General features: G+C 41.2%; 1 long non-coding RNA gene across 1 annotated transcript; it reads right to left on the bottom strand.

The window, feature by feature from the left end:
- Positions 1 to 450: 450 nt before the first annotated feature.
- Positions 451 to 20,783, bottom strand: LOC138762971 (uncharacterized). Its single transcript, XR_011357274.1, has 4 exons — positions 20,723 to 20,783; positions 2,436 to 2,556; positions 808 to 942; positions 451 to 727 (listed from the first exon to the last, which is right to left on the bottom strand). It is a non-coding gene; the product is annotated as an uncharacterized lncRNA (long non-coding RNA).
- Between the last annotated feature and the right edge of the window lie 3,464 nt (positions 20,784 to 24,247).

Genomic DNA, 24,247 nt, shown 5'->3' with positions numbered 1-24,247 from the left:
ACCTTTTCACAGGTCATATCTGCTCCTTCTATATACATCTGGATTTCTGGACTTAAACACCTCGTGAAGCAGGTATTGGAATTGAGATTCAATTGGGCAGGCAGGAAGGGGCTTGGGTTGTCCTGGAAGTTTGGATCTGGAGATTGAGTTGCTGAGGATGTGGGAATTCATGACGATCAGTGTTTTTAAAGGGAATCTATTTTGTTTCCCTTTCTCTTATTATTGGGGGAACTGGAGCGATGCTAATGGTAGCTCTTTGGCTTTAGCAGGCAGAAGTTGAAGTATATATTGTATATTACATTTTTTTTGTATTATTGAAAGGAAGCTTGAACCAAGATACAAATGTAAACTCATTGGAATTGTCAGAAATTGCACAAGATTTTAAAGGATTTAAAAAATATCTAAGTTATGCACACACTGCTTTATAATCAGGATCCCATAATCTTCTCTGTTAGTTCACCTCGGCTCTGTCCGCCACAACAACGTAGATCTCACAATGGCCACACATTTCAATTCCCCGTGCCATTCCCTTGCTGACATGTATATGCCAAGAATTAGGAGTTTTGTAGCATCCTTTCTCCTACCTCAAATCTTGTGCTTTGTTCTTAATAACTGTTCTCTTTGCCATAATGAATCACCATGAACTGAAGGGATAACTTGTGCTCTGTAAAATTTTGAATTTTCCTTAACTATTTTCAGTGAGGATTAATGAAGATTACTTCTCTGCCTGGAGAAAAAATGGGTTAATTATAATTATTCCCCTGTACGTGTATTGCTTTGAAAGATTGAGATAAAATCACTAATTACCTGTTAATGATTTTATATGTTCAATGCAGGAGTAGACGACTTGGCCACTTAATTTGCTCCTCATTTATTCTGTGCAATTTTTTTCAGCTGGAGTTTTTATTGGAGCAGAATACAATGGTTGGCCAATACTAGAACCTGCATAAAGCACAGGAATAGGTCAAGTGTCTACCCCAGTGTGTGCCTCAAAAACTTCATCAATGAAAGGATTAGTTACCATGCGGTTATCAACAAGGTGAATCCCTTCTTCCCCCTTCCCCTCCTGTCCTTTGTGCTATACTGCTTCAGATTTTATACTGCACCAAGTATTTTGGTGAACCCATGCTAGCCAGCATTGCTCATGGTTTCATGGTGAGAGAATGGGTCAGGATACATGCTTGGAAATTTGAGCTAATACATTGTCCTTTTGTGAGTTTTAAGTCTGTCGCAAGAGCAGGTCGAGTCAATATGTAATAGTCATCCAGTCTTCTACCACCACGATTAGTAGATTTTTATTTAAGACTGGCCGTAAGAGCAGAGCTGTTACTTAAGTTCTTTGACCTGCTTCCACTTTATCCTTAGTTTCCTTCACTATTCCAGTGAACCTACATGCAATCTCAAAGAATGACATTCTTCCAGTCAAGCCCATTACAGCCCATTACAGCCTCCTAAACTCATCATCTAATCAGAATTTTCAGGATTTTGCTTTTAATTAAGATTTCTAGCAACCACTGTTTTCATGTGGTTGTTTCCGACAATTATTCTGTTTCTCACTGTTTAAACCTTTCCCTAATAGATCTTTAGTTTCTTTCATGCTATTTAATACTCATAGTTATCATGCACCATTTCCCTTTTATTGACTTCATCCTTCCTTCCATCATATCAAGTCCTTCCCTCCTGCCTTTCTCTGCACCTTCAAACATTTTTCCTGAAACCGAACAAGATGCTATCTGACCTGAGTGCATCCAACAAATTTTTTGTTTGTTTTTATAGTCAATGTAGTCATTTGCTTTTCTGTCAATGTCCTCAACCGTTGGCTGTGTCTCAAACATTTTGGCATGCAAAGTAAATAAAAGCCGGTGTGCATGAGAACAAGTGGAAAATTGTTCACACTCCCAAACCAGTTATTTGTTCATTTTGGATATTTTGAGCATCTATTGTGTTGAGAAACCGAAGTTACTAATGAAAGGCTACTGTATGTATTCCTGCAGATGATGGCAGGATGGCTGTGATGAAATGGTGCGCTGTTTTCAATGGACGAAGCATTACTAATAGGAACCCCCCGCTGAAGTCTTGTATCAGCAGTTCTGGAAATGTGCCAGAAAATGGCTTTGCTCTAAGCTAGTTAATGATCCTTTTTATCCAGAATACTGGACTTGCCATTTGAGACATTTTGTACATTTTGCACTGGTGTTAACAGTCAAATGTAACAATTATTCTCATGACTAGTCTAACAAAATTGCATTACCTTGGTTGGACCTGAATTTTTAATGAACACAATCCCCTCTTAAAAACACATTTCTTTTCAAAAGAGGATTTATTTTTGCTCTGGGTAGGAGATTTTGTTCCAACTGGGTGTATTGATAATAAACCTTCCCTCACTTTCATTTCTCTGTGCCAATCCCAGCTTTGGTATTTTTTAAAATACAAACCTTTATCCCCTCATTTATTATTCTTCCTTTGCTCCAAGTACAGTGACCAGTTCCTCCTGCAGCCTCTCTGGGATGCATTCGGGGTGCACCTTTCCTCTGCTGGACTGCCGATCAGCTCCAACTACAATAAAATGAGCATGGCACAGGAATTTAAAACAAAGATTGGATGCTTTATTCTGGTCCATCAGCAAGGCAGACCAAAACTTTGGATTCAGATCAGATTACTGCCAGAGTGCATACATGACATCACATACAACCCTAAGATTCTTTTTACTGTGTCCCAGGCAGAATGACCACTTATTGGTAGTAACCCTACTCGATGTTCTACATGTTTAAATAAATGAAGAAATGTAAGCAAACTGACTGTGCAAATCACAGGCAAGAAAATCAATAAAATGCAAAGTAAGAGTATTTGATTGAGTTTGTTGTTGAGGCATCTAATGGTAGAGGGGTAGCAGCTGTTCTTGAACCTGGTGGTGTGAGTCTTATGGCCCCTGTACCTCTTTCCTGGTGGTAGCAGAGCGTGTGCTTGGTGGTGTGGATCCTTGATGATTACTGCTGCTCTCCGATGAAGATGTGGGGAGGGTTTTGCCAGTGATGTCCTGGGCTATGACCATTACCCTTTGCAAGGTCTTACACTCAGGTGTATTGGTGACCCCATACCAGACTGAGATGCAGCCAATCAGCACACTTTCCACCACAAATCTGAAGAAATTTGCCAGGATTTCCGAGGTCATACCAAACCTCCATAAACTCCGGAGGAAGTAGAGGCCCTGATGTGCTTTCTTCACTATGCTATTAATGTAATGGGCCAGGAAAGATCCTCTGAGATAGTGGACTCACCCTCTCTACCTCTGATTCCCCCAATGGTCACTGGATCGTCCTCCTCTGGTTTTCCCTTCCTGAAGTAAACAATCAGCTCCTGGCTCTGGTTACAGTGAGTGTGAAGTTGTTGTTGGTGCATCATTAAGCCAAGCTTTCAGCCTCCCTCCTGTATTCTGACTTGTCATTCCTTTATATACAACCCAACTCCATGGTATCATAAGCGAATTTGTAGATGGTGTTGTTGGATCATGCCACACAGTCTTAGGTGTATAGTGAGTAGAGCAGGGTGCTAAGAATGCAGCCCTGTGGTGCTCCAGCACTGATGAAAATTGTGGAGGAGAATTCTACCCAATTCTCACTGATTGTAGTCTGGAGGTGAGGAAATCCATGATCCAATTACACAGAGCTATTTGATGTTTAATGATGATGTAACTTGTACTGATTTTGTGCAGAGATATACCACACAGTTCTCCTTCTGAAATCAAGTTCTGCATATGAAAATATTGCCGATTCACTCCCTGGTTCCTTAATTGGTTCAACCTCCTCAAATTTGTACTTGTCTTTGATGTTATTATTAATTCCTTGATCTGAAAATTTTGCAGCCTCTCGGTTTAACTCATTGACTGTTCTACACAATAGCAGACTGGGCTGAGTGTAATAGGTCTCCAACAAGATCAGAAGATGCACGCTCAAGACTAGCAATAAGAGTAGAGGTTGGACGACCTCTGGTGAATGAAGCTTTCTGACTTCCCAGAGCTTTACCACGATCTACAAACCATGAGCCAGGAATGAGCTGAAATACTTTTGCTTGCCTTACCAATTCCAAAATCATTGATGAAGCTCATTGCCTTTTCACTTACACATTATCTACTCACCACTTTTACCGAACTCTTCAACAGCAGTTGACTCTGTGTCGAAATCAGGCAGATATTCATCGTCAAGCATTACTTTTGTACCATCTGTTATATCTCTTGCTGTTATCATATGATCACACAGGCTCCTCTAACTCTATGTCTAATGCATAACAAATATCTCTCTAGACTCTAGGCCTGAGCCTTGGACTATTACACTAAGTTCCCATTGCTAAGGTTGCCACTTGCTCATTGACCATTGACTGATGCCTCTCAATGTTTCACCTGGTTGAATTTGGTTTTGGTTGCCTTAACTCGTTGTCTTTAGCTTTAATTGTCTTCACAACATTTTCATCTCTGAATAAAAGTCAAAAGTTTACAAAGGCAACACTTGGAGTGAAAATGGAAGGGGAGTGCACTGTAAACAAGAAGTTCGCCAGTGGATGATTCATTGTGATCTGAGATCACTGCTTCTTTATACAGATGAACAGAACTGTCTATTGTCTCACTGAAAATACAATGAAATGATGGAATTAATGGATGGTTGATGAGTGATTTATTGAAAAACACAAGAACATCAAATAATGGAATCTTGAGCAAATGAGAGGCTGGAAGGACTCAATGGGTCAGGCACCATTCATGGGTAGAAATGGTCAATCAACATTTCAGGTGGAGATCCTTTATTGAGACCAAATTGTGAAGTGATGTATTCTTGGGGATAAAGTAAACTGGTATTTGAAAGTGTATTGAAGATCTACTTTAACTTTGTCGGGACTCCAAGCAATTCTCATGATGCTCTTTGTTTGCCGTACAGCAGGCATACATGGAAAAAATATCATGTATGTTACATTTTCAATGTAATAAATTGTCATTTTCATGACAATAAAAGGAACCTTAAACCTAGCAAACTCTATGGTTGTCCAATTTTATTATCCTATATTGACAAAATTTCACATGGGCCTATTGAACTGGTCGAATTTACTTTTTCTATTAAACTAAAGCAGAAAATGGTTAGCCTAGTGGTTAGTACAATACTCTTACAGTGCCAGCGATCGGAAGCAGGGTTTGAATGCAGTGCTGTACCTTCTCCCCGTGATGCATGGGATTTCCCCGAGGGCTTCAGTTTCCTTCTTCCTTTCAAAATGAACCGGTGGTGTAGGTCAATTGGGTGTAAATGGGCACCATGTGCTCGTAGGCCAAAATGGCCTGTTACTGTGCTGAATGTCTAAATTTTAAGAAAATATAAATAAATTTAAAACAAGTCTTGAAACAGCAGCTCAGGTAACAAGTGTGGAACTAAGAGTTACTATTTCCGGTTGAAGATTTGTGCCCTTTATATTCTGAATGTTTCCAGGATTTTCAGATTTCCAACACCTGCAGTTTGTTTTAATTTAGATCCGCATTGTCATTAAGATGATATTTATATGTATTGCCAGCAAACTCTCAACATGAACATGTCAGAACAGGAGCTGGCCGTTGAATCCTTGTGCCTACTCCACCATTCAATAGGATCAATTGCTTCAATGTTTCTTTCCATCACTAAATCCATATCTCTTGATTTCCTTAATATCCAAAAAGCCTACTAATCTCTATCTTGATTACAATCATCAGCTCAGACTCCACAGCCAACTTGTGTGGAGAAATCCTAACATTTTCTGATCACTGACTGAAAACATTTGATTTCATTTCAGTTTGGAAGGAGCAGTCCTTTATTTAGAAACTTTGACTCCTGATTCTAAATGTCCTTGTCGAGGGAAATTTCCCTGATCTCTTCCATAAGAATTTTGTGGTCAACCTTCACTTTTGCAAAGTTACAAGATCTCAGGCCCCAATCTGCTTAATCTCTTCTCAAATTAAGATAAAGTGTTCCAGGTGAGACCTCCCTGGGGCTTTGAACAATTGCAGTAAGTGGTATTTACTCTTCCCCTCAAATACCTTTTCAAAATAGACCAATATACCCAGTTGCTTGCTGTGATAACCTGCCCCTTAACAAATTTTTACAGATGCCTCAGAGAAAATGTTGTGTAAGGATGAATCACAGCTTGGTACTGGAACTACTCTGCAAGAAATTCCAGATAGTTTTGAAAGGAGTTCAGGTCATCAAGCAAACTAACCTCACCTCCATCAACTCTGTGTACAATTCCCGCTGCTTTGGGAAAACAGCCAACATTTTAAAAATCCAATCCTACTTCTGTCACACTCTCGTCTCAATCCCTCTCAGCTGGGCAGAAGATACAGGAGTTTGTAAACATGTCTTCAGATTCAATGAGTTTCTTTCCTGCTGCTATCAGACTCTTGAAAGGGTCTTGAAATGATCATTGTTTGAACTGGAGGATTTCCATTTAACCCTATAACATGGACATTTTTTTTTGCCTTATTTTGCACTTCCTGTTGTACTTAAGTGTGGGTTGACTTTCCTAGATAACACAAAACAAAGTCATTCAGATTATCTCAGTACATATGAAAACAAACAATTCAATTTAATTCAACTTTTAGTGATTCTGGTACATAGACACCCAGGTCCCTCTGAAAATCAACTTTCAATCTCTTATTATTTTTAAAATTACCTCCTGCCTGTAGGATTGTGCTCCTCCCCCTGCCCCTCACTCCCACTATTTTGTTTGGGGACCTGTCCACATTTTGTCCAAACCTTGATGAACGGCTTAAGTGCGAAACTTTGAATATATCTCTTTATCTTTGCTGTATGCAGTACACAATTTGACCTGCTGAGTTTCTCCAACATTGTGCTTTAAAAAAACACTTCTTTTGACCAAAATGGATGATCTCACATTTCTCTACATTATGTTCCATCTGCCATGTTATCTTTATCAATTTTTAGCTATGTTATAACATTCCTGGAAATGATTTTCATATTTACCACTTCAGCATGTTAAGCAGGCAATTCATCTCCTCATTTCAAGCAATCCTGGTTTGTTGACAATTGAAACATGCAGTTATAGAATGACTGTAAAGCTTCATATTCACACTTGTTCAATCTGCTGCATTCTCTTGAAGGATGATCATGTATCTGCTTTGCATTGAATCTTGCCAAGTCAGTATAATCTTAGCAGGAATATCATCCAGGACTATACTCGCTGGAATTTAGAAGAATGATAGGGGATCTCATAGAAACATATAAAATAATGAAAGCCATAGATAAGATAAAGGTAGGTAAGTTGTTTCCATTGGTAGGGGAGACCAGAACGTGGACATAGCCTCAAGATTCAGGGTAGTAGATTTAGGACAGAGATGAGGAGGAACTGCTTTTCCCAGAGGGTATTGAATCTATGGAATTCTCTGGCCATTGAAGAAGTGGAGGCGACCTCAGTAAATATATTTAAAATGAGGTTGGATAGGCTTATACATAGTCGGGGAACTGAGGGAAAAGTCAGGTAGGTGGAGACGAGGCTATCATCAGATCAGCCATGATCACATTGAATGGCAGAGCAGGCTCGATGGGCCGAATGGCCCACTTCTGCACCTATTTCTTATGTTCTTTGTTCTCAAATATCAGTAGAAAATGTAAACATTTTCCATATACATCAGGCAATTCCTTGTAACCTAGATGGAGTATCAGCAATGATGTTTTGCTTTGATGAGTGGTATTCGATTGTATCGTCGAACAGTGACAGAAGAACCTGTCCATTTTTGTATCTTGGAAGTTGATGATGAAATTTTCTCATTTTTATTATTAAAAGACAAATAAGTAAAAGTTTGGGGGGGGAGGGGGATTAACTACAGATCATGGATCATCTCACAGAACAACATGATCACACCAGAGTCGTGTAAAATATCTTATATAAGGGAATTTTACCTGTGCTATTTGGATAAATTTTGTATTCAATATTATTTTTGGACATAGTACAAGTTATGATTTAATTGCTTAATTATTATAATTATATAATTTGATGTTCTGAATGAAATAAGTTATGGAGGTGAGGGGGTTGGAGGATTATTGGCAGTGAGCGGGTGGTTTGAGCTCGTGGAGCTGTTCTAGTGAACTGGTGCGGACTCGAAAGGCCGACATGGCCTGTTTCCGCTCCGTAAATGGTTATATGGTTAGTTATGGTTAATTTACAATTGATATGTGATATGTTCGGTGTATGTAATGATTTGATTTATGTTATCATTAGTATACATTGTGTAAAGGGTTTTTCTTTAATGCAATAAAAATATTTTAAAAAAGGGAATTTACTGGTCGTGATGGATCTCCTGCTCTCAGCTCCAGAGTTAACAGTCATGGTTTGTGATTGACAACGAGAACAATGGGACTTCCCAGCAGGAACTAACGAAATTTCTTCATATTGAAAATAATTACAAGCTCTTCCTTTCAATTTGAAGATAGCTTTGTTCACTTTAGGCATGAATGCGAAGCAAATGCGAGAGGCTCTTCCGGTGCATCATTTCATAGCATCAATGCCCAAACTTAAAGTCATGCAAACTAACTTTAAGATTCTTTTTGTGTTACAATGAACCAGGTCAGACTTCTAACTTGAAGTGCATTTTTGGTGTTATAAAGTGCAGCACTCCTGCTCTTAGTTCCGATTATATCTTCCACTCCATCGTGAACATACATGCAAGCTCGGTAGACACCATTTAAAGACATGGCTGTGCTGACAAGCATCAGAGGCTCTCAAATACCTGTCCCACTCTATTCCAAAAGAATTTGATGCAGCTGTTTTAATTCCTTAACCAAATCAAGCAGTAATCTGGAATAATATAATTCCCTGGTATAGGTGCCGTAAGACTTGCATCACCAGGATCAGGAACAGCTGCTACCCCTCCCCCATCAGACTCCTCAATGACAAACTCAATCAGGGACTCATTTAAAAACTCTCACTTGTGCACTTTATTGATTTTTAAAAATTCTCTCTGTATTGCTGAAGTGCCAGTTGATGAAGTAGACGAAGACGATGTGGTCAAACAATAATCATGGCTTTTATTAGGAGAAACTCAGGGTACAATAATGAAAGACAATGGGTGCATACACAGTTATACCCAAGGGAAGTGTCTAACGGTAGAGATAATGCACAGCAAGGCTCGCCAGAGGGGAGACAGGCAGCTTGGCAGACATTCACCACAATTGCACAGTTAGTTTGTTTACATTCATTATCTGTTTACATGTATATATTTGTTTACATGTATATACTGTGTAGTTTTTTTTTTGCACAACTAATAAGTGGTAATTCTGCCTCACCATCTGAAATCTGAAAGGAGCAGAAATCTGTGCCATACTCTGAACACGTGGTATCATCTACAGGAGGATGAGAAGACAAAGGTAAAGGTTCCATTATTGTCCAGTAATACTACATTTAGAATGCAACATACAGGAAATTCTTTCAGTTGCCACTTTGTCCAGCGCTCCTCACAGAAAAGAGAAATGAACTCGCTACTCCTGATTTGCAAGACCAGTGCTCTAACCACTGAGCTGTCGGAGCCTCTGGTCAGATCATCTGCGATTTGTTTCTTTGCTCCTTCAACACAGTGGAATTTATTTCATCCAGACCTGGCCATTTTTGTATTTTAAATCCATTCACACTTTTTCTCTTTGTTTATCCATCCAATATTTTCCATTTTCTCCTCATCTGCAACCCTGGTCTGCTGATTGTGAAAACAGATGCAAGCTCCTCATTAACAACTTTACTCACATCCTCTGCCTCCATTCATACGTTGTATTTTCAGTTCCGAATAGTCACTACTTTTAAAAAGTATCCTTTAAGATTTAATGTTATTTAGTTCATTCATTTTCTGGGGATCACTGTCAAGGCCAGCATTTTTTCGCTCATCCTAATTGCCTTGGAGAAGGTAGTGGTAAACCGTCCTCTTAAATTGCTAAGGTTGGCAAAGGGGGATTGTAATCGGACGGTGACCATGGCTGCGAAGCAGTGAGGGGATCAGCGGCTGGAGATCCAACACAGACTGCCAGCAACTTGCAGTCGGGAGAGCCACACAGGCTGCGGGCTGATGGATGACTGGCTCATAGGAACTGGGTTTTGGAACTGGGATTTAAGAGGGTGCTGAGGGCAAGAAGGGCTGCCGAAAGGCCTTGGGCTCTGATCTTGTTGCTGATTAATCAAACAGGTCAGTGCGGCTGCAGAGGCTGAGGGGGCACTGGAAGTGAATCCACGGACACTCAGTGACTTTGAAGGGACCCGTTTTCCTTCTCTTTCTCTCTTACTGTAAGAGGTGCTGAGCAATACTAATGGTGACTCTTTGTCTGCCTCATGGCAGGCAGAAGACAGTTTTGTATAAATATTACGTTATGTACTGTTACATGACAATAAAGGAATCTTGAACCTTGAAAAAGATTCTGACTCTCTACCCTATCTATGACCCTCATGTTTTTATAAACTTCCATGAGGTCTCCTTTCAGCCTCTGACACACCACAGAAAACATTCCTCTCCACGCAACACCCTAGCAAATCTCCCCTGTGCTCTCTCCAATGCCTCCACATCCTTCCTGAAACGGTGTCATCAGAATTGCACACAATGCTTCAAATGTGGCCCAACCAAAATTTATAAAGCCTGACTTACTGACTTTTATACCTGGTTGACTCAAATTGCTTTCAAACCTTTCCTCTCCAAGGGCAACATGGTTGGCGTAGAAATCAGCACAATGCCTTCGCAGCGCAAGCGAACCAGATTGGACTGGGGTTCGAATCCCGTGCTCTCTGTAAGGAGATTGTACGTTCTCCCTGTGTCTGTGTGGGTTTTCTCCTGGAGCTCTGGTTTCCTCCCACTGTTCAAAATGTACCGGGGGTGTAGGTCAATGGGGTGTAAATTGGGCAGTACGGACTCGTGGGCCAAAATGGCCTGTTACCGTGCTGTATGTCTAAATTTAATTTAAATTTAACATGTCTAAATATATTTTAATTGTCACAATTGTACCTGTCTCTGCAACTTTCCATATAGCTCATTCCATATACCCACCACCCTCTGTGTGTTACTTGACACTTGTATGTATGTTACTTAACATTCATCAAGCCTTGCTGAAGTGTTGTTTAGGTCTTTCTGCATGCAGGCATGAATTACTTTACTTTCCTAGGAGTTGCAAACGGAATTGAACTAAACATTAAATAATCATCTTCTGACCTCATAGGACGAGGAATTGAATACAGTTGGCCCAGAAATCCTAGAAGAGTTTCAACAATGACGTCTTAGGGTTTGAAAGATTATCAGCTGCAACCATCAGAGATCTGTCCCAAACACAGGCAAATGTGGCTAGTTTGGCCAGCATGGACAAGATAAGACAGTATGATGTAGGAGCAGAAAGATTCCCTTCAGCCCATCAAATATGGACTGCAATTTAATCAGAAGCTGATCTATTTTCCCACTCAGCCCTCTGTCTGACCTTCTACCCAAACTTTTGTTGCCCTGGTTAATCAAGAATCAAGAGTAGAGAGGCCATGCTGCAACTCTACAAATCTCTGGTGAGATCACCCTTGGAGAATTGTGCTCAGTTCTGGTCATCTCATTATAGGAAGGAAGTGGAAGCTGTGGAGAAGGTGCAGAGAAGATTTCCCAGTCAATTTGTTCACATTTCTTTATTTGCTTACATTTGTGCGTTGAGGACAGTTTTATTTGCACTCCCAATAAGTAATAATTCTGCCTCACCCGCAGGAAGGAGAATCTCAGGTTGCGAGGTCACGTATGTACTCTGACAATCAATCAGAATCGTTATCTCAGAACTGAGCCAGTTGGAGAGTACGATGCCCTCAGAGATCAAAGTATTTGCCAATCCCAGTATTTCCTAAAACCAATCTGCTTGTACTTGCTGAAGCTTGGGATGACCACTTCCTCAAGGGTGCTGTCCATGACGTCTCCCACCTTATTGATGAGCTCTACTGAACAGCGAGGCTTGCTGCACATCATTGACGGAACATCCCTGGAATCAGACAAACTCTGCCATGCTCCTCATTATAAATGCGACCAGGGCTTCTGAGATGCTGATAATCTCTTCAGTTGGGAAACAGTATTTAAGACCAGCCTCTCATTGACTTTTCTCAATCATCCTTTACTGTAACATAGTTCTGCTTGTGGGCTGCCATTGTTTATGGCTGTTTAGCCTGGGAGTACAATACACAACAGAGCACTTCAGGCCAGTTCAGACAAGTCATCAATATAATGCTAATCAAAACTATCTTGTGTTAACTGTGGATCTTCTTGGCATGGTTCCCAGACAGTCCGTGAACTGAAATTTCTGCTGTGTGCTGCAGTCACACCTCAGCTGAGACATTATAATACAGGAAATTCACTGCAGTTAATATCTCACCATTGACTCACAAAGACATGATATACTTGACTGATTTCTACTCCTTCCCCCACCTCAGACTTGCTTTCCCTCAGTCTCCCACTCTTGGTCCCCCCAACCTACTCTGCCTTGCCACCCTAATGACTTTGAGTGCAACTCACATCCCCACTAGTCACACACCCTGTTCCAGTGGAATTTCTTGTCCCCGCCTCCGAAACCCAATGATTTGGTTAAACCTTTGTTTAGCATTTGATATATCTGCTGGTGTTTTCTTTGGTCGTAAATCTGGGAAATGTCCTGCGTTAACTTATTTCCTGTGTTCTAAGCATAAGAAAACCTTTAGCTTCAATTGAGCTCAACACTCTGGGCTAAAGAATGACAAAATAAATTCCAACCTTCTGGCTTAAAAAAAACCCAATACCTGCAAATTTCTACCGTACACTTTACAATGCAATAGGCCTCATCCCTGCTCATCTCCAAACTATCTCTTCCTGGCTATTTGCCCTAATTTCCCATGCTGAATAAATCACCTTCTGTGATCTTTCCTCTCCAGTATATTTCTGCCCTTAATGTGATTTATAAACATTGTTGTTTTTGTGCAGGTGTTGGGGATGGGTTCCTATTGACTCTGTCAAGAAGTTCTGGGACTCCCTCCCTCAGTCTTTCCGACTCCCTGTTTCCCTCTCCTTGTGTAAGAAATTCCTTTAAAAGTTGCCTTTTTGAATGGTTTGGTTGTTGCTCCCCTAATAACTCCCAATGTGGCTCAGTTCTGAATTTGAATTAATGGATCAGTTATGAAATTCGACGCAAGTTAAAAGGCATTATTACTGAATGCCACATATTTATCTAGGGGGAAGCTTTCCTGTCTGAGCTCCATGCAGATCATAACTGGGCCACACAAAACTCGCTTCATTCCATACCTTTGGGTCAATATTTTTCTATTTATTGCGTTACAATTAATAAAATATGAAACCCCTCTTCCCTGTTTATTTTATTAAATCCCCAAGAGTTTAAAAACAAGTCTTTTTTTTAAATTCTAAAATAGAAGAGACTGAAAATTGTACAGCACATTAGTTGGCAATGTTTCTGCTATGGCCCAGTGTGTAATCTTTGCGTCAGAAGGTTGTGGGTTCAAGTCCCACTCAGGAAACGTAAGCACAGGGGACAGAGTTCCCAATTTAAGTTGTTTATTAATGCACAAGGTGAATCTGCCAGTTCAGATGCCTCGAAGCAATTATAATAGAAGTGGCACAATATATCTGTGCCAATATTTATGCTCAAACAAGCCTCCTCCTCTCTTCCCTTATTTAGTCTCATCAAAATGTCCTACAATTGCTGAGGTTTATTATGTATTCTGTTTGCCTAAACAAGTTCTGCATTCTAACTACTCTTCAGGGATAAAATTCCCTTCTGAATTTATTGTTGATATATTTAGAATCCATTGTTCCTTTTTTTTTAAATTCATGGAAGCTTCCACTGATGGGGTTAGGAGGAAAGTTCTGTCAATGCCCTTGTTAGCAATTATCCCTCAAACTAATGCAGCTAAAATAGATTATCTGGAAATGCAATTGTTTTAACTCTGTTCCCATCGTTATTGTACAATTGAATATTTTTTTCACACTTGAACAAATATCTTTTGAATGTTGTCATTGTACCCATTTCAGTTTCTTCTTGCAGGTGGTTCCAGATAAAGACAATCTTCTGAGTGAAAAAGAGATTACCTTTCAGTCCCTCTTAAATCTTGCCCCTCTCTCCTTAAACCTCTGCCCTCTAATTCTAGAATTGTCTACCCTGTGGTAAAAGATTGCAAGCATTCACTTTATCCATGGACCTCATGATTTTATAAACATCTAGAAGTTCATCGCTTCTTCCTCTCCCATCCAACCATCCAGACTTGCTAAGTTCTCTCTAATTTTTTTTCTATATGTATATTCTCACTAATCCCCACTGAATTTCACCTCTGATCTGAGGACTGGGCAGGCGACTTCAAAACTTAAAAGTATCCTTCTAAATTCTTCCTACCCATATATAGAAAAACACCTGTTATCCAGAGTTCAAGAAACTGGGAGCCTTGAGCAACGGGCAAAAAAACAATCCCTGATCTGGCATCTACAAATCCCCATAGGTGCCGGATGCCAAGGCTTTTACTGTATCTTTTGAACATTGTAATTGTACCCACTTCAGTTTCTTCTAGCAGCTTGTTCCAGGTAGAGACGACCCTCTATATGAAAAAAAAGTTACCTCTCGGTCCCTCTTAAATCTCACCCCTCTAGTCTTGTCCACTCTGTTATACAATGTTAACAGTCATCAGTGGTTCCACCACCACCCCTTCGGGTATATCCTCTTGGCTGCATTAACATCTCTGGGCTGGGGTCTTTTCTCTCTTGAAATTTGCTTTGTGTTGTGAGTGAGTTGTCTGACTCATTTCCTAAATTACAATTGGTACTTCTTTTATCAGTCATACAAACGCTTTGTAACAACCTGAGGCCATGAAAAGTGCCAAAATAAATTGCACAGAAACATGCTTTTTATAAAATTTAGACATGTAGCACAGTAATGGATCTTTCTGCCTTACAAGCCCATGCCACCCAAATACTTTAATTAACCTGTTCTACCCTGCCCAGCAGAAATAAGTTGATCTGATCACATGCCCTAATCTGTTTCACCATCTCTTTAAACCCTTTTCCTTAAACCAAATTAGATAATTACTTTTTGGTAATAGAATCTTGGCTCTAAAAGCCACTCAACACAATTTACGAGACCCACCATAGACTCCTGAGTCTTCCATTCAATTAAAATTAAAAAGTAACAACACAATACAGGAGAAACTCAGCAGGTCACACAACATACTTTTTGCAGCAAAGATAAAGATGCATAACCAACGTTTTGGGGCTTGAGCTCTTCATCAAGGTGAGAGCAAAATGTAGGCAGGTGCCTGACTCAAATGGTGGCGGGGAGGAGAATAGACCCACAGGCAGGAGTTAATAGGAGGATAAGGGAGGGAGGGCATACCTGTGAATAGAGAAGAAAGGGGAGGAGCTGAAGAAAAAGAGACATAGGAATAGGGAGGAACAGGGAAATCAATATTAATTCCATCTCTGGAGAGGTTGGCAGAATTTCAATATGGACTTCAGACAACTGGCTATTAGATGCAGCATTGGACTATGAGAGATTTGGATAATACAGTAATCATTCACACCTATTATTGTTTGGGAGCTCAGCGAGGTTTGGTGAGGCAGCTCCAGCATTTAAATAGTCAAATCTACATTCTCTGACATGATGGCTCAGACATCGATCTTGCTGTTTATAGCTAAAACAAAACCAATATAAAAACAGCAGGATGGTGTCATTAATTCTGTGAAAAAGCATCATTGATCTGTCACTCGTGCTTTCAGGATGAATCGTGGTTTAGATGAGAGCATGGGAGATGTCAAAGCTGGAGCAAGTCACCATTAGAATTGCTGACTCTCTCTCCCTGTCTCTCTATAATGGATAAATCTAATGGCAACTGGGCCCTTGGATATTGATTACTTCAGAAGGTTTGCTCATTATCAAACTTCAGCTCTTGATCAGGAGGCAGCCCAAAAGTCAGACAGGTCATAAAGAAAGAGCAAGTCTGCCTTACTTGGAACCCATGGAAGGATATCATTCCCGATTACCCTTTTGCCCTCCCAGTTGCTGGCTATTTTTGGCTCAGATATTGCTTCTTTTGCAATGGGAGTTTCCTCCTGAATTAGATGCACTCATCATTTTGGCCATTAATAGTGATCAGAAATAATTGGCTTGGCTTCCGTGTTTTATCATGTAATTCTTCCCCCACCCCCCCCCCCCTCCCCCCCACACCACCCATCCTGCTCACTCCTTATGGCAAATTTCTGTACCACTACCCTGGCTGAAATCCAGTGTTCCATAGATGGAGAAACATAAGAACTGCAGATGCGGGAATCTTGAGCAGAATGATGGGACACAGTTGGGACTCAGCAGGTCAGGTAGCATCCATAGAGGGAAATAGACAGTCAAATCAGGATGAAGTTAAGAATCAGACTGTAATAGGAGTTGTGCAGGCACCGTATTGTAATTGTAAAATAGCAGAATGTAGTTGGGCAGGATTTAGGTGAGCATGTCGTAAAATCAGGCTGATCTTACAATATAGCCTCGAGTAACTGTCAATACTGTATAACAGTCGATCCCCTTTTCTTGGCTCAAAATCAGGTGTGTTTGTATGAACCATGTAAAAGTCAACCCCCCGCCTCTTTTTTTTGGCCCCGGCCACCCTATCCAAACTCCTGACCATGGATCTTCGCCCTAGCCACTTGCACATCCAAACTTCCGACACCCAGACCACCTGCCCATAGAATTCCCGACACCCCAGCTGCCTGAGCATCCGAGCTCCCAACATCCTGACCGCCTGCCCATCTGAACTCCCGACACACCGGCTGCCTGAGCACCCAAGCACCTGATGTCCCGAACGTGGAATTACCACCCGGACCCGGCTATCTGAGATCCTGATGCCTTCCCCCCTTGGTCTGAGAAAGTAATCCAAAAAGATTTGATGAATACATGAGTATATATGGTAACTTTCAGGAGGTTTGAAATAGATTATAAATGGTATCTAATTTCTGCAAATTAATATTACAGTTTATATGAGGTTTCTGCAACATTACATCCAAGAACCAACAAAACAGCAGGCAACATTAGATTTAGTCATGATTAATGAATCACACTTGGTTATCAGGCTAATATATTGATATAATCTAACAGAGATAATGATATAATTTACTTTATGAGGGAGAAATTCAAAACTATTGTTAAGTTTTAGGTTATGGTAAAGCTGACTTTCAGGCAGAGAGACAGAGATTGAACATAGAACATCATAGTACATGCCTTTTAGCCTACAATGTGGTGCCAACTGATGTAAGCCGAATCCTCAACAAACTAATCCTTTCCTATCTCACACTCATAACTCCCTATTTTTCTGACATCCATGTGTCCATCTAAGAACCCTATTGTACCATCCTCCACCACCATCCCCAGCAAGGCATTCGAGGCACCCACTACTCTCTGTGTAAAAAAAATTACCTCTGACTTAAACAGATGTTCTCTAGTATTCTTGATGGTCGCCCTAGAGAAAAGGTGCTATCTGCCCACCTTATTCCCCAAATAATCTTATATACTTCTATTAACTCAATATTGATAAATAATACACTGAAACGAACTCCAATTGAATGGTGGGAAGTATTAAAAAAAGAATTGAATTTATACTCCCAAGAAGCAAAAACTCTCCTTGCCAAAAAAAGTCATCAATGGCTTAAAAAAAGAAAAAGGACATAAAATTAAAACAAAAAGGATTCCTAAAGATAAAAGTTTCTGCCGCGAGAAAGACAAAATTGTTATATACTGAGGAAACCTGGGACTATTTTATGCTAGAGCATGAACACTAACACTGTAAGAGCCACATCACACTTGAGAGTGGTGCATGTGTGGTGAGTGACATTGTATCTATACGCGACCCAGTAGTCTGATGTGAGTAAAGAAATATGCTGTAAATCTACAAGCCTTCCTTGTGTTCATTAAGATGGTACAACCCAGACACAGCAAAAATGAATCCCCAAATTGACAGCAGAGCTGTTTACAAGGAATGGCCAAGCATCACAAGTATCATGGTATATAGTACTAGTAGTCGGAGGTATTATTTGTCGCTTTAAGAAAAAAACGAGGCAACGTTTCCCCAAACCCTTGGTGCTACATAAAAACAACATAGCAACTACAAACAGTATAGGAACAGAAGCACGTTAGGATAATGGTGCAAAGAAAACAAGGTCTTCTGAAAAATATTTAAAACTAATATTGTGAATGATTTTTTTTAAATTACAGAGACTTAGAAATCTGAATTTTATTTTGTATTTCCAGTATCCTGAGTTTTTGATTGATATTTCAGACATGCTGACTAATTACTTTATGCCCCTATTGGACAATGGAGAAAGAGAGCAGCATCCTGGCCATAAAGGTAACAAGGAAAAGGTTTCATTATTGCCATTTAGAATGTAACATACATGAAATTCTTTAACTTTTTGTCCACCGTAAGTCAGGCAGAGCATCGCCACTTTGTCCAGCGCCCCTCACAGAAACGCCCAGCACCTGGTGTTCCCAGGCGGTCTCCCCTCCAAGTACTGACCAGGCCTGAGCCTGCTTAGCTTCCGAGATCAGACCATCTAGGAACAGAGCCTCTCAGGAAAGCCAAAACTGGAGAAGAACACTGAGTCACCATGATTATTTCAAGCAAATTTACAGTGACAAATACGTTAATAATACAAAGTGATACATCTATAAGATCAGATGTGTTTCAACCGAAGTACGTAAGTGAGAACATTGTAGATACATATCCAAACTATGCTTTAGTTGCATAAGTCTGGAGAAATGCTGTTTCATCTGGTTGTTTTAGTAAAGTCAGTTGATAATAAACTTCAACTTATTCCAAACTTATTCCTTTAGATTGTAAAATTCTGCATGTCACTTCATGATTTAGGGGGAGTAAAAGAGGGAAACCAAAGAATTGAAAACCAGTTAACTTGACATCTGTTGTTTTAAAATGATAGAAGAATGACAGACAGAACGTCTGGAAAAGTTTCAGCTCATCAGGGAGAGGCAGCATGGATTTGCAAAAGATGTAGGAATTTGTTTTGAGGGATTGCTTGAAGCTGTGGCCAGCTGGGCTTCCAGAAAGCATTGAGATTTTGTTTTGTGCTGGAGATTTTTATTTGACCAGACTAGGACACACAATCTGCTGGAGGAACTCAGCATCGCGGGGAGAAAAAGACCAGAGGACGTCTTGCCATCCCAATGAAGGGTTCCAACCCAAAAAGTCTGATGCTGCTCAATCCATTGAGTTCCTACAGATTCCAGAATCAGCCATCTCTTGTGTGTCTCCCATTCACTGCTTCACTGCAGAGCCTCTTTGAGGCATGTCAACTCTGAAGAAGTTTTTCTCCTCTTGTCGACAGGAGTTCCTTTAAATTTTAAATTGGGGCCTGCAGCACGGTAAAAGGCCCTTTGGGCCCATGAGCCTGTACTTCCAAAAATACACCCACTTAACCTATAACCCTGGTACATTTTGAATGGTGGGAGGAAACCAGAGAACCCAGAGGAAACCCTCGCAGACACAGGGAGAATGTGCAAACTCCTTATAGACAGCGCCAGTTTCGATCCCGGGCTGCTAGCGCTGCAACAACATTGCGCTGACAGATATGCTAACTGCACTGGCCCTGTAAGTTCTGTGAGTCCCTTTCCTACTGCTCCCTTTTTGTGGGTCTTGATAAGGGTTCCAGCCTTAAACACCAACAATCGTGTGTCTCCCATTGCTTGACCTGTGGAGTTCCTCCTGCAGATTGTCTGTTGCTCTATCACCAATGTGTATATGGACATATGTGCAGATGGTCGTCTCTTTTCTTTTGCTTGGCTTCGCGAACGAAGATTTATGGAGGGGGTAAATGTCCACGTCAGCTGCAGGCTCGTTTGTGGCTGACAAGTCCGATGCGGGACAGGCAGACACGGTTGCAGCGGTTGCAGGGGAAAATTGGTGGGTTGGGGTTGGGTGTTGGGTTTTTCCTCCTTTGCCTTTTGTCAGTGAGGTGGGCTCTGCGGTCTTCTTCAAAGGAGGTTGCTGCCCGACAAACTGTGAGGCGCCAAGATGCACGGTTTGAGGTGATATCAGCCCACTGGCGGTGGTCAATGTGGCAGGCACCAAGAGATTTCTTTAGGCAGTCCTTGTACCTTTTCTTTGGTGCACCTCTGTCACGGTGGCCAGTGGAGAGCTCGCCATATAACACGATCTTGGGAAGGCGATGGTCCTCCATTCTGGAGACGTGACCCACCCAGCGCAGCTGGATCTTCAGCAGCGTGGACTCGATGCTGTCGACCTCTGCCATCTCGAGTACTTCGACGTTAGGGATGAAAGCGCTCCAATGAATGTTGAGGATGGAGCGGAGACAACGCTGGTGGATGCGTTCTAGGAGCCGTAGGTGATGCTGTGATTGGCTGAGAGTGTAGCCACACCTACTGGCATGTCTTAAAGGATTGCTCCTAACCAGACCAGGTCATTCTGGACTGGTCAACCTACTTGTGATATGCTCCAGTCTTTTAGTTAATAAAAGCCTTGGTTTGGATCAACAAGTCTTTGGTTCTCTTGACGCACATTACACAGATTGTGGCATCTATGGCAGGAGGAGACAATTGGTGGCACTGTAATTGACAAGATGTGATTTGTGAGGACCTACCAGCTCTTATTGGGACTGTAATTTTTATTTACTTTTCACTACAATTACAAAATGATTAAAATAATGGGATAAAAAGCTGCCACTGACCTGTTTACTGATAACTCACTGCTCTAAGCAGATAGAAGAATTAAATTGCATAGATATTTGTGGAGAGAGAGAGAGAGCAAATTGGTAAAACTGTGACAAGTGAGTTTCATTAAAGGTAATTGTGAGATCATAAAGGTAAAAAAGGTAAAGGTTCCATTATTCTCACGTAAAACTACATTTAGAATGTAACATACATGAAATTCTTTAAATTTTGTCTACCGTAAGGCAGACAGAGAGTCAGTATTTTGTCCAGTCCCCCTCACAGAAACCTAGTGTTCCTAAGTGGTACTGACCAGTCCTGTACCTGCTTAGCTTCTGAGATCAGACAATCCCAGGCGTATTCAGGCTGTTAGGTGCTTCCACTTGGATCTAAAAAGGATCAAACAGAGCACTTTATACATTAACTAACACTGAAAGCAATGGAAGACTAACAATTTGAGGTCCAATTTTTAAATTCTATTTTTTTTAAATGTACGCATACAGCATGGTAACAGGCCATTTCAGCCCACAAGTTCATGCCACCCAATTTACACCCCATTAACCTACAGACCCAGTATGCTTTGAATAGTGGGAGGAAGCCAGAGTCCCTGGAGAAAACCCACGGAGAAGGTACAAACTCCTTACAGACAGCGCAGAATTTGAACCCTGGTCTGGTCCCGATCGCTGGCGCTGTAAAGGCGTTGTGCTAACTGCTACACCAACTGTGCCGCCCTAATAAAATCATATCATGCGGATACAAGCATAATGACCCAGTATGAATATGAAAGCCATTAAAATAAAGTGAATGAAATTTAAAGTTGTGTCATGGAATATTGGCTTTCATGTCAAAAGGATGGAACACAAAGGGATACAGGTTATGCAACAATTAGATCATACTATACAAATAGGGCATCCTAATTTAGGAGAGAGTTTAGTTTTGAACGGAGTACAGTGCAGATGCTATAACAATACATGGGTTCCCATGGTTACATTCCAACTTGGATTTTATTTCTTTGAATTTAGAAGCTTGGGGATGGTTAGACTGGATTTGTTTGAAATATCAGTGAAGAGGAGAGAAACAATGTTTTAGTTTTAGGACACACAGACTGAAGATTGGAGCCATCCCTCTCTCCCCACCAATCGCCCTCTTGGCACCTACCACCGTGACTACGGGTGATAATCCTCTTGCACCCACACATCCTCCTTCACTACCATTCGGGGCCCCAAAAACAGTCTTTTCAAGTGAAGCAGCATTTCACGTAAATCTCCAGGGGTCCTCTACTGCATCTGATGTTCTCGTTGTGGTCTCCTCTACATCAGAGAAACTGGGTGCAGACTGGAAGATTGCTTTGTGTGTATCTTGGCTCTGTCTGCCACATAGTGTGGATCTCCCAGTGGCCACTCATTTCAAATCACCCTCCCATTCCCTTGCTGATATATCTGTCCATGGTCTCATTGCTCTGCCAGACTGAGACCCACCTGCAAACTGGAGGAAAAACATCTAATTTTCCATCAGAGCCACCCTCCAACCAGATGACATTAACATCAACTTCTCCGGATTCCAATAACCCCCCCTCCCCCTTCTTCTTTCCCCTGTCCCCCTTTCCCGCAGGCCTCTCTCTCTCACTCTCTCTCTTCCCTTTTCCCTCCTTCTCCTTTCACAGAGCCATAATCAATTCTCAACTCTCGTCATATCCAATTAGCACCTTTTGTTGGTCTAGACTCCTCTCTCACGCACCAGTCTTCAGTCTCTTTATTTTTACACCTTCCTGTTTTTTGATTATTCCTTGAAGAAGGACACAAGCCCAAAGTCGATAATATATGTATATATTTACCTCCTATGGACACTACAAGACTTGCTGAGTTCCTCCCGCAATTTCTATGTGCGTGAAAAGCTTGCCCCGCAAAGAGCTTTCAAAATTTTGTCCTCTCCTTAAACCTATTCCTCATAGTTTTGTAATCTGGGAAGAAAGACTGCAACTGTTCACCTTGTCTCAGCTCCACATGACTTTATAAGGTCATCCCCTCCATACTCTCAGGAAAAAAGGTCCCCAAACTTATATCTCAACTCTTCCAGTCCTGGTAACATTTCTGAAAATCCCTTAGGATGTATTGGAAGTTGCTCCACCCTTGCACCTTCCAACCATCCCCCCTCCCCTAATATTATGATTTAGAGTTGTAATATGATGTCATGAGCATAGGAGTAAGTTGGAAAGAGAGTTTGGGGAATGTTTGAATAATGTTTATTCCTCTAGATATTTTGTTGCAATGTTGATTATTACATTTTAGGTTGAAGCTCAAACACTGCGTTGATTTCCTTTCTTGACACAATCACAATTTCACAGACTTTTACCCGTGTCAAAAATGAATGACAGAATATTATTATTTTTTGAGCTCCTGCAATTCAAAGCTTGCTCAAGCAGCAAGGCTATCATTGTCTGACAGATTGAAAATGGGTGTTGAGTCGCTGGAATGAAAATCGACAAAAGAAATGGGGAGGAAAGCTAGGATTAGGAGGGCAATGGCTGCATTCACACAGATCCCTCCACTCTTATCAAATTCAAAATGCAGCTTAGAAGTCCTGCCTGCTTTTCCAAAAATTGAGCTTATCTGGGTCTCGGAAGAAAATGAAGTTAATGGATTTCTAGCTGAAGAAACGGAATCTAATCTTGTTAAAATGTTCATCCTTTAAATTTGGGTCAAATTACTGGGGTTATTCGAAATGAACACAACATCCAAAGCCAAGCTTGATGTTCATTTCAATTGGTTCATCATTTATTTTCTGGTCAGATCCTATGGCTGACACTGTGAGGACTCCACAGTGATGTAAATGTTACCACAACCTTGCGTGAGTGGATTCTGTTTTCGTTAGCAAATTAAAATTAATTGAATTGTTTTTTGTCATGTTCATCAAGATACATCAAGGAACGCTTTGTTTTGTGTGTTAACCAGCAGTGAACCCCCTACTTAGTGCAATAATAAAAGTGCAGGGTATAGTGTTACTGGGGAAATGTGCAGGAGAGAGAGGTAAGTACCGTTAAAATGTGGAGAAATTGCCTGTGAGTTTGAAGGTTTGTGTTTTCAATCTTGTGTACATGTAGTCCTCATCTTCCGACCTACACCTCCACCCGCACATATGCTCTCTGTTCCCTGCAGCAGCCCCAAGTCCCCATTCCCCGTTGGCACCCCAAGGCCACCGTTCCTAGCGGCAATCTGGTCCCCAATCCCCGTGGCAGCCCGAGGTCCCCATTAAAGGTTCATTTATTGAATGTTGCATGACCTCAGGCACATGCGGTGGAGTGAATCTGACTTACGACCAAGTTACAACCAATCCTTCGGTCCCCATTACGGTCGCAAGTCGGGGACTACCTGTATTTCTCTCCTCAAGGACCCCCACCACACAGGCTATGCCCTCTTCACTGCTATCATCAGGAATCAAAAAAAAGGTGCAGGAGCTTGAAGACGAGCACTCAGTGGCACAAGGATACCTTCTTCCTCTCTGCCCAGGGGTGGAGGCAAGCTCTAAAGTTAGGGGGAGTGAGCACA

The sequence above is a fragment of the Narcine bancroftii genome, chromosome 5 (assembly GCF_036971445.1).
Source record: "Narcine bancroftii isolate sNarBan1 chromosome 5, sNarBan1.hap1, whole genome shotgun sequence".
In the NCBI taxonomy this organism is placed as follows: Eukaryota; Metazoa; Chordata; class Chondrichthyes; order Torpediniformes; family Narcinidae; genus Narcine; species Narcine bancroftii.
Note: the sequence above shows the minus strand (reverse complement) of the source record. Positions and strands in the feature narration are given on the sequence as shown.